General features: G+C 35.1%; 1 long non-coding RNA gene across 1 annotated transcript in view; it reads left to right on the forward strand.

Moving 5' to 3' along the window:
• The first annotated feature begins 449 nt into the window (after positions 1-449).
• LOC128247060 (uncharacterized) overlaps positions 450-10,576 on the forward strand; it is a 37,397-nt gene continuing 27,270 nt past the window's right edge. Inside the window, exon 1 of the long non-coding RNA XR_008263509.1 lies at positions 450-3,204. This is a non-coding gene — a long non-coding RNA (uncharacterized LOC128247060). The remainder of the gene's footprint in view (positions 3,205-10,576) is intronic.

Here is a 10,576-nt window from a genome sequence, read left to right on the forward strand (position 1 = left end):
GGCTTGGTTTTATAGAGAAAACAACTGCTTTTCAGTTAATTTTTTGCTATACAGATTTATTCCATTGCTAACATCTGAAATTGATCATTTTGAATCACCTTTGTCAGCTGTGTGGATGGAGACCTAACAGTAAACTTCAAGATAGTAAGCAATCTTTCAGGTCTTTTAGAAATTGTGAAGCTGAGGGTTTAATCTCAGATGCTAAGGTCTGTTACAACAAAGAACATTGAAATCTGTTTGAGATTTTTGATAGAAAAATATTTTTATCATAAACAAAAAAATGTTACTATGAATGAAAAACACCAAGATAATTCAAAGCTTATTGTTCTTGGATGAGGTATCATAGTAGGTCACTTTGTGAGTTTCTTCATGTTAGCTAATCATTGTGTGTTGCTGTTAGTACTGCCCATTATTTTTGTATTGTCACAGCGCTCTTGTCTACTGCTGATTCTGCTACTGTCTGCTGATTGCCATTTCTGTGTCTGACATCTTTCTGTAGTGGTTAAAATGCATGCAATATATAGTGGTGATCTTGCCCAGAAAGTGCACCAAAGACGAAATTGTTGTTAGATCTAATTCCATATGAAGTCTTGAAGCTTTGTTGATGACATTGGTAAAATTCTAGTGAATCGTAACTGTATCTGTGAGTTGTCTTTTTTTACATCAGATATAGCAATCTGGGTTTGATAGCTAAATATTCCTGCTACAGGTCATATGTTTTGTATTCAGTAGAAGCCATACTAATCAATTACTGTATTTGCTGGTGTATAAGAGGCACATATGCACCCCTATTTTCCAAGTATATTTGTAAAAAGAAAAAAGCAAATTTAGTATATTTCATCATACACTCATTGAAAGATATTTTAAAGTAGTTTTGTAGGGGAAAATGTATGATTCCATTCATGTAAATACAATATACTGGAATAAAGTATAAAGACAAAATTTATCATTAATAGACTGTTATATGAGTGTTGTAATTCAATTCTATCTTCTTTCAAATCAACTATATAGTTGTTTATATTTTGGTCAAAAGAATTATCATACAGGATGCACAAATGCACAAACCTAAAATTTGGGTTGAAATGTTTTGTGCTACCTTAATCGTCCATCAGGGTTGTGTGCCACTACTATGGTTTTGTTGTCATCCACTCATTGCAACTAACTGATAGGGGGATGAAAGTTTAACACTATTTTCACCGTTCTAGGATAATTTTTCATTTAAGTAATTAAAAAATGTTTCTTAAAGTTAACATAGTAATTAAGTAATGTAAGTCACGCATCACTCGTGAGTTGTATATGCTGGGGGAGGAGATATCATGAGACGATGTGACTTCCCCACATAACTACTGACATATTGTAAGCAATGTTTTGTAAGTTTGTTCCAAGAGACTGATATTTTAGTAGGTTTGAATATTTTATTATTAGTAACAGCTATTGTACCTAGCAGATTTATACTTATCCAACCTCTTAGCCCACAACACTTGGTCTTCCATCTATGGCTGCATCAGGCACAATTTTTGGATCCATTTGAAAATAAAAAAAACTGCATTTTATACACTAGCAAATATGGTAAGTTCTGAAGTAAAACTTTACTTACAAATGAATTTATGAGTTGGAAATAAAACCTGGGACCAAGAGCTTAGAAAATACTCAAGTGTTTGTAAATATGAGAGAAAATAGGACCCTACTACAGTCAGAAAAATGGTTGTACTTCATCTACAAAAAGTAGTAGGTAGAAACTCTATATAGTGTGCTCGTGCTCAGTTAAAATTGTGGATATACAAGAGATGTAGCAGTCTCACTGGCAGGCTGACAGAAAAGGTAGACTTTGTATGTGTCAGATACACAGGAGCACTGCAAGAATGTGTTTAAGAAATTCTTTTAAATGTCTGGAAGGCTTCTTAAAAATAGTTGATAGTTTTTGTTACCTAGGTTATCTAATTAGGTGTAGGGACAAGTGTTTTGAAGATATAGTTATCACAATAAGAACAGGTTGGAAAAAGTTCAGGGATCTACAAATTTTGCAGGATAACAAAGGGATTCTGTCTTAGAGGGAAGAATAGGATTGTATGAATAGAATTGTGTAGAAGTGCTGAGGATTTGCAAAGATTAGAAAAATATGGAGTAAACATGCTCCACTGGACCATAATATTTGTATGCCTAAAGCATTAGAGAGGAGACTGCAGTAGCATGGATGGTATGTAATTCATATGGAGGATGATAGCTGTATAAAAAAAGATTCAAGAAGAGGGTCTGTGAAAAAAGGAGAGCTACAATGAAGTGCTGAAGACTGATTTCAGGATGCTGAACCTCACAAAGGATATAGCAAGCGAATGACTGGTGACATATGGTACCTAAATTTGCTTAATGTGTAACTAATTTTGGTTTCAAATTTTGGCACAAAGCCAGAAGTTTGGAGGAAGAAGTAAGTCGATTACATCAGCCCCAGTGTTCAACTGGTACTTATTTTATTGACCCTGAAAGGATGAAAGGCAAAGTTTACCTCAGTGGAATTTGAACTCAGAAAGTGAAGACAGACTAAATGCTGCTAGGCCTTTCACCTGGTGTGCTAACAATTCTGCCAGCTTTTGCCACCTTCTGTATAACTAATATTAAATTGAAATTACAACTGACATTCTGTGGAAAGCATAAAGTAACAAAGAAAATAGCATTGCTATTTTCCCCTCTAATCTTTAGTTTCCTTTTTTTCTTCGTCCTTGTTATTCAATGTGTCGTCTGTTCACTGAGTCGTCATTTCTGTGTCAGCAATGCTATCGCTTCCTCCTCCCTTTCTCTCTCTTTATCTCTTCTTTAGCAATATTTCTCCCCGTCTCCTGCTGCCTTTCACATACTTTTCCCACTCTTTGAACACACACACACTTGATTTTATACCATCTGTTAGCCAGGGTTTGGGAATATGACTGCAGAAAAGAGACAGCTAAACACTTTGCAATATTTCTTTTTTTTTTTTTTTTTTTGCCATCAAAATTTGGTGGTGGCAATCAACATTGTAATTATGTGTATTATATCTGCAATAAACGAGTACAATATGTGTAATAGGTCAGCAATAAAAGAGTACAATATGAGTAATACATCAGCGATAAACGAGTACAATATGTGTAATACGTCATCACTAAACGAGTACAATCAAATTCTGTTAAACATGGCGACGTTAATTAATTTTAAAAAATGTGTTAATTGAGGGTAAATATCAGACTTTTGATTTAATAATTACCAAAACAGCTCTTTCTCCTTTGATAGTTTGTTTTTTGAATGTAAAGAATGTTTATTCATTTATTTACTCCATAATAAACATTCTTAGCGTCATCAGACAACTTTTACACACTTTTCTGATGTTTTCAGAAATTAACTTAAAGACTAAATTATTTTATCAACTAAATTAAAAATTACGGAAATTGTTGTAGCGATCGATTTGTATTTCACCTTTGAATTCTTAACCACATTTTTATTATTATTTTAAATTACGGAAATTCCTGTATCAATGAAAATAACGAGGACGATACTTTCATTTTCAGTTGTTTTCAGATGTTTAATTATAAATTATTATTTGTGAAGTCATTTATTGTAGAAAGAATCAATTAAGCTGATATGTGATATTCCCAAGACGAAGAAATTACATTTTCAAAATACTCATTTGTCGTTCTCTTTCTAATTAATAATTAAACAGGTTCAGATTTTTTTAAACACAATTAAAAAAAAAAATGTTTATGTTTTAACTTTTACTTGAGTAATATTCCCACTTTACAAATTGTTCGATGCACTTAAACTTTGAAATACACCACACTAACGTTTTTTGTATTCAAATAATCTAAATGGTTTTGTGAATGCCGGAGTTCTTTGATTATTTATTTCGCATATGTTTAGCTTTATGAAGAATGTATCGATTTTATGTTTTAATTATTATCTCTGAATTTCTGTCCGTTGCATACCATTACAAAAACTAGTCCCTAAACAAACTTTTTTTTTCTGCAAATATTTATTTTTATACTATCCAAGGTGCCCACTAAAATACATCATATTTGGAACAATTCTATACAGCGAAAATCTGGAAAGCTTGTAAATTAATTATACGAATTTTTTCTTGTTTGCACACTCAGATGCTATTGTGAAAGGGCTTTAAAACCTAAGATTAAGCTATTAGTTTTATTATTTTTGTTTCGAAATTTATATATCATCAAAATGATTTTCTAACGTCTGCTTTCCATGCTAGAATGGGTTGACCTGTTCAAGAGGATCCGAAGAGTTGGAGGACTGTATTGTACTCCACTGTCTGCTTCTACTATAGCTGGATGTCTTTCCTAACACCAACCACTTTACAGAACGTATTAGTTGCGTTTTTCATGGCACCAGCACTAATGAAGTCACCATATAGCTCACAAGATTAAGACCTCCTTCAACTGAGTGGGACTACAGAGAGGGTAGCAGCTTTATGCAAAGTAATGAAATGTTGTAAGAAGATTGTTTCAGCAGAAGTTTCTTGCTGTAGAATTGATGCATAGACACTTGTATTATTTAGGAGTTGGTGGAGCTGTAAAGTGAAATAACGATGGTGGTAACGAGATATCAGGGAGAGCTTTCAAGATGCAAGAAAGTGAATAGGTGTGAGTGAAGACAGAAGAACAAGAAGAGTGGATGTGTAGAGGCTGTGAGAGATGAGCATGAGGGAGAGAATAAGGGATGGTTAAAGATAGAGAAGGGTTAGGGTTAAATATAATGAACTATAAGCAAGTGCAGAGGGGTGGTCAATGATAAGAGTTGGCAAGAAGAAAAGGGAGAGCAGATGATGATCATAGAGATAAGTTAGGGTTGTAGGTGGATGTAGTGAATGGTGAGCATGGCTAGAAGGGTGCCTGAAGATATATAAGCATTGGAGGGGAGAAAAGGTGATGATTAGTAGTACTGAAAGAAGTGAAGAGCAGCAGAATAATAATAATGATGCAGTAGACAGGAGAAAGATGTGGGAAAGGGAAATGATGCATGAGAGGCCAGTTGCAAAAGTGTGTGAAGAGAATGAGGAATGTATGGCAATTGGGGCAAGTCAACAGGACAAGGTTCAAGGGACTTGGAAAAAATAATATGGTAGTGAGAAAGCTAATTGGAATCACATACTTAGTAGTGTATTCTGGTTACAAAATGATATACTGTTGCCTTACCAGCAAATATATGTACCAGTTGCCAGGAATGTGTTTAATATGCAAATTGGTCTATCCAATTATGTTACACCACTAAACCTAGTGGGTATTTAAACCATGTGTTTGTGGATACTTGATAGGTTGGATGAGGTGCTGATGAGAGGGCAATAATCTTTGAAATATGTGTATATACCCATTACCTATTTTTCTCTCTTCAATAATATTTTTTACCTTGAAGTATTGTTTATGAAATGTCATAATTTACAATGTTGGCTCTGAATTCTATAGAAAACTATAGATAACCTTAAAATGAAATTGGAATCACAGGACAAAATGATGAAATATGTAGTTCTGTTCTTATTTAATTACTGCAGCAGAATACTTCATTAGGCAAGTGATATAGGCATCAGTGAAGAGAGATGAGGGATTAGTGGAAACCGTTAAATAGCAAATTGGACAATTGGCCTAGTTGTGTATTTACATATGTTTCCAGAACCTCAGTTTGGCCAAAATGAATTCAGACTTTTTAAGCACTGCATATTGTTAGTAATCCCAGCCCTTAGTCATTTCCTCTGTGAGATTCAAAGTCCCTAGGTCAGCCATCACTACTCCATCCATTGTCTTTATAAATCTCCCTCTTCTTTAAGCCACATCCATCTTCAGTGATCAGCTCTTTTTTATACAGTTGTTCTTACCCATATACATTGCATGTCTATACCAGTGCAGCTTTCTCCCTTACACACTACATCAAATTCAAATAGAAACTTGTTGCCCATTCAGAAATGTTTGAGACATATTTTATCCTGTAAGAAGGTCATTCACAGCGTTTTGTCATGGAGAAATATTTTTGCTGTTGGCAAATAGGTGTAAACACACCATAGTCAGTTTGAAGTAGCCTCTATCCAGGTTGATGGATGCATGCATTTTGATGTAGTCATCTTCTCATCAGCATCGAATACTTCAAAAGAGAGACAACTTTGAACTGACTAAGAGACTACGTCTCTCTTAGAATCCAATCCAAATACTTTGACTGGTGATGCTAACTGATTGGTGGCTGTAGTAAAGTACAGATTAGAATTGCTAAGCAGTGACTGATATAAAAATAAACTTGTTGCCACCATTTCACAGAGCAAGGGATCCTTTCAAACGCTTTCTCCAGATTGACGATGGTTTCGTGCAATGGCTTACTTTTTGCTAAACATTTCTCCTGCAGTTAGAGACCATCAGTAGTAGTTCTCCTTTGCCCAAAACCAAACTATATCTCATCTAACCTAATTCTCTTCTTAATTGGGCTATAACTTTTTCCATAACTTGCATGATCTGGTCTAGCAACCTGATATCTCTGTAATCCTATCTAGGGTATCTCCTTTACCCTTGTAACAGTTGACTATAAGGCTGCTATGTCAATCATTGGGTATGAGATCTCCTTGTACAACTTGATAAATTATATGGGTAACTAGGCTATATCCTACTTCACTAGATATTTTAAGCATCTCAAAGGTAATTCCCAATGGATGAGGAGCTTTTCCTGACTTCACATCCTTAATATGTGTTTATATAAATATGTATATATAAATATATATATATATAATAAAGGTGAAAAATTGAGTAACCAAATTTGGTTATAGTTATGTTATATATATGTGTGTGTATACATGTATATACATATATATGTGTGTATATCAATACAAATATATGTTATCATCATTAATGTCTATTTTCCATACTAGCATGGTTAGGACAGTTCAACAGGAGTTGGTGAAGCAAAGGACTACGTGAAAATCCTGTCTGTTTTGGCATGGTCTCTATGGCTAGATGCCCTTCCTAACACTAACCACTTTACAGATTGTACTAGTTGGCTTTTATGCGGTACCAGTGAGGTCACCAAGTAATGTTACAGGAAAGAAGGTGAATATAAGAGGTTGAGAGGATTGGACAGGGTGAGTGAATATGGATAGAGGGAAATACAATGAGTGGTGAACACAGGTGGAGGTGTGGTCAGTTGTGAAGGGAAAGTAGAGGAAGTGGGAGTGGGTAGTGAGGTGATAGGTGACAGTACACATGAGCTGAAGTGTTTGGGGGTGGGGTGTGAGAAAAAGCTGTACGGTGCCAAGGATGAAATCAAAAGTATGTATGGGTAGAAATAATAGATGTACAGAGGTAGGTTGGGTGACTGCCACTGGCAAAATGAAGGGGTGTATAGGGAGAAAAGGGAGGTAAAAGTGACATTCAATGGAAAATAAGGTGGTAAAGAATGATACTGAGTACAGTCCCATTTGCTTAGATGGACATGTCTTCTCTAGCACAGCAAATTGTTAATTATCTTGATCTTTTGTCATCTCTACCTTGAGTTTCAACATCCAGAGGTCATCATCATCATCCATTAATGTCCGTTGTCCATGTTGGCATGGGTTGGATGGTTTGATCTGAGCTGGGAAGCTGCACCAGACTCCAGTTTGATTTGGCATGGTTTCTATGATTGGATGCCCTTCCTAGCACCAACCATTTTACAGAGTGTGTTGGGTGCTTTAACATGGCACTGCTTAGGCACTTTTATGTGGCACCACATGGGTGCCTATTATGTGACACCATCCCAAGTCTTCTTGGGTCTTCCTCTTCCACACTTCTTCATGCTGCTGTCCTCATCCTTACACATCACCTGATCAAACCAGCACAGTCTTCTCTCTTGCATACAACATCTGATGTCTCTTATGTACAATTTTTCTCTCAACGCATTTACACATTGTTGTACATGCACAATAACATTGCACATCCAGTGGACCATGCTGACTTCATTTCTTTGTAACCTCTAAATGTTCTCCACATTCATAGAGCATGTTTCGCTACCATGTAGCTAAGCAGTTCATGCACAAACAATCTGCCTTTCACTCTGAAAGGCCCTTTGTTACCAACAGAAGTAATAGCTCTCTGAACTTTTATCATCCTCTTCTTATTCTAATTACTGTGCTTTCAGAGCATCCCTCTCCACTGCTAATTTGGTTACCTAAGTAACAGAAATGATCTACTACCTCTAAGGATCCCCCTTAGTATTTGGGGAAATTTACTTCCTGTACGTTTTTAGTGTTTATTGTTCTTGTACATCTGCCACACACATAAACTACTTTCTCTGTTAAACTCTGTCAACTTCTATCTAAATTCACCAATGCTGTACTCATTGCTGACTCTCACCTTACTGACAACATTCTTGTACATTGCCTATATGACTCCCATAAGCTATTTGTCTACCCTGAGCTTCCCCAGGGACCACCATACCACTGAGTAATGGCACTTTCAAAGGCTTCGTTTTTCTGGATAAAGTGAAATGCCTCCAGCAATTCAGCTTGGAAAAGTATATTAATGTGCCAAATTTAAAAATTTTCAATAAACTTTAAATTTTGGAATGCTGGCAGCCAAACCAACTAGATCCCCTATTTTTTTCTATCTTCAATCGCATTGTTTACGTAAACATATTCATATAAAAAACGTAACTTTCAGGGCTGGCTCTGAATTCTATTGAAAATCTGTAGTGATAAACTTAGAAATGAGAACATTGCACTGCTAACACAGTTACGAACCTTTAACATACTTGTTAGTATGTTATGGTTGCAAAATGAGATCCTGTGTCCTTGCTAGCAATTAATAATTACTAATTAATAAGGTTTTAAAGAAATAAAGCATTTTTTAGTTTCAACTTGCCGTTGGTCATTACCTGAGACTGCTTTTTATCAGTGAAGCAAAGGCCATGGCTGGCTCTACCACTGAAGTATCTTTTACTCTCTCTCTCTCTCTTTATCTCTGATTCAGTTTTGTCATGTATATTTTTGAGAACTGGTAAAATAAGCCCCATGTAATATCTCAGGCTTATTCCCACCTCTAAAAATTATTAAGAATAACCGATGCCAGCATGTTATATGACGATGATGAGTGTTGGACTTTATAAGATTTAGTTTTGTCTTAATAATTATTTGTTAAATGCAATTATTTCATTTAGGAATTAAATTTTTTCAATTCTATTTTCTGATCAAATTTTATTTTCAAATAATATTTTTATTATGTAGGAATTACCAATCATTTATAATTTTTTAATATTAAATTTCTCAATTCGAAATGTTTCGTACACTCAAACAAAGGGGGGGGGGGTGGTGTTGGGGTTCAAAATTCAATAAAAAGCTGAAATTCTTTATTTATTGAAATCCAAATTCTACTTTGTTTACTTTTCTCTGTGTTTAAGTCAATTTTCTCTTCCAGCTACAAATGTAGGTTTGTATCATCATCAACATCATTGTTTTACATTTACTATCTATGCTGACATTTTAGTTATATTGATTTTATATGTCAGACTGAACCAATCCCATCCATCATATCTGTTTGTATGTAGATGTCGGTTTTTACAATGAATGATCATTGTAAAACTAGTGAAATGACCACAAAACTCAATATGGGTACTCTACCTAAGTGTGCTCACTAATTCAACATTGACCTCACCGTAATGTTTTAATTTCAATCAATATTTTGATGAGCTACATTGTCCACAGTAATGAATTATTACAGCAGTCAAAGCATCATCCAAGAATCTGCTAAACATAATTCTCATCTTCCTCCATACTTACAGAGAAACGAAATTATTTCTTAGTTTCACTCACAATACTCTATTTACTAGAATTTCCTTTTTAAGGAATAAAGAAAATGAGTTGTGATAGCCTTTTCCTAATCATCTAACAGCACCTACCTCTCTATCCTTTATAATATTTGGTTTCAAACTTTAGCACAAGATTAGCAATTTCAAGGACGGGTCCAGGTCAATTACCTCAACCCCAGTATTCAACTGGTACTTATTTTATTGACCCCCAAAAGGATGAAAGGCAAAGTTAACTGTGGCAGAATTTAAACTCACAATGTAAAGATGGTCAAAACACTTAACAGCATTTTGTCCGGTGTACTAACCATTCTGCTAGCTTTGCTGCTTTTCTTTTTTTTATAATATTGGAGATGGGGGGTGGGGGGGTTTATTCTAACATAAATGGTAGCTATGATGAGTTTTCCTTGATTTTTAAAAATTTCTCCATGTTTGACCTCTAAATTTAGATTTACAACTTTTTATCTTTTATCACCAGGAAAATATTTGGAATATATACAAATAATTACAGAGGCATCAAGCTGTTAGATCAGGTTATGAAAGTTACAGAGAGGGTCATAGCCCAACTAATTAGGGAGCGAATCAATTTAGATGAGATGCAGTTTGGGTTCGTGCCAGGTAAAAGCACCACTGATGCCATATTTCTAGTGAGACAGCTGCAGGAGAAATACCTAACCAAGGATAAACCTCTGTACCTGGCTTTCGTTGACATGGAGAAAGCCTTTGACAGGGTCCCCTGATCCCTTATCTGGTGGTCAATGAGGAAACTTGGGATAGAAGAATGGTT

Source organism: Octopus bimaculoides, chromosome 2 (assembly GCF_001194135.2).
Source record: "Octopus bimaculoides isolate UCB-OBI-ISO-001 chromosome 2, ASM119413v2, whole genome shotgun sequence".
In the NCBI taxonomy this organism is placed as follows: Eukaryota; Metazoa; Mollusca; class Cephalopoda; order Octopoda; family Octopodidae; genus Octopus; species Octopus bimaculoides.